Below are 905 nucleotides of genomic sequence, written 5' to 3'. Positions count from 1 at the left end.
GACAGAGCTAACGCTAAGCTAACCCTGAGCTAACTTTAGCCTACTGCAAAACAAAAGAACAAACAGAGAAACACGACGCTTTCTCCCCCCCTTACTTCCGGGATAATACTATCTTCTTTCCGTGAGTTAGAGTGGCAGAAACACAGGTTCCTCTGTCTGAAACTACAACAACACAACGGTCTCTTACCCTGTCTGGAAATAGAGCTCTGGGATATTAGCTAAAGCTGTTAGCATCTAACATGGCGCAGGGGATTAAGGAAATGACGTCAATCTTCTTCTTCTTCTTCTTCTTCTTCTTCTTCTTCTTCTTCTTCTTCTTCTTCTTCTTCTTCTTCTTCTTCTTCTTCTTCTTCTTCTTCTCCTCCTCCTCCTCGGGAAAATAATACTTCTTATTTTTTTTCGGTCTTGAAAGAAGGAGACAAGAAAGAAATAAAATAAATGTTTTGATGATAAATAATACAGAATGCTCTGACACAAAAGCAATATATGAAAACATGTATGATTTCTTTTCTAAACTGTATCGGCTACTCTTCATCCTATTCCATCTATCCTAGGAGGAGTCATTATTATTTCTGGAAAGCATTAAACAACTTTCAAAGATCCATGTGACTCTGAGATTAATATGAAAGAACTGGATAGAGCTTTAAAGCAAATCCCGGACGGAAATTCAGGATGGATTAACTTTCCATTTTTCTGGGAAGATATAAAATAATTATTATTTACTGCCCTAAAGGAATGTATTAAAACCTTTGTGTTGACTTTGGGTCACATTGACCCGTTTTCAATTTTTGTTTTATATCAGAAAATATGAGACGTAGAAATATGCGCTGAAAATGTGTAGAAAAAAAATGTAACAATTTTAAACGTTGGAAAAAGCAGAAACAAGCTGTGAAAAAAGGCGTTTT

General features: G+C 35.9%; 1 protein-coding gene across 2 annotated transcripts in view; it reads right to left on the bottom strand.

Annotated features, from left to right (window-relative positions):
* Window positions 1–332, bottom strand: part of LOC114551210 (calcipressin-1-like) — a 9,750-nt gene extending 9,418 nt beyond the window's left edge. The window contains exon 1 of one of the 2 annotated variants that reach the window (XM_028572379.1): window positions 188–332. The gene's annotated coding sequence lies outside the window, so the exon portion shown is untranslated. The other variant, XM_028572377.1, reaches the window with a different exon arrangement.
* Between the last annotated feature and the right edge of the window lie 573 nt (window positions 333–905).

Source organism: Perca flavescens, chromosome 24 (genome assembly GCF_004354835.1).
Source record: "Perca flavescens isolate YP-PL-M2 chromosome 24, PFLA_1.0, whole genome shotgun sequence".
Classification (NCBI taxonomy): Eukaryota; Metazoa; Chordata; class Actinopteri; order Perciformes; family Percidae; genus Perca; species Perca flavescens.
The sequence above is the reverse complement of the archived record's forward strand: the minus strand, read 5'-3'. Positions and strand labels throughout refer to the sequence as shown.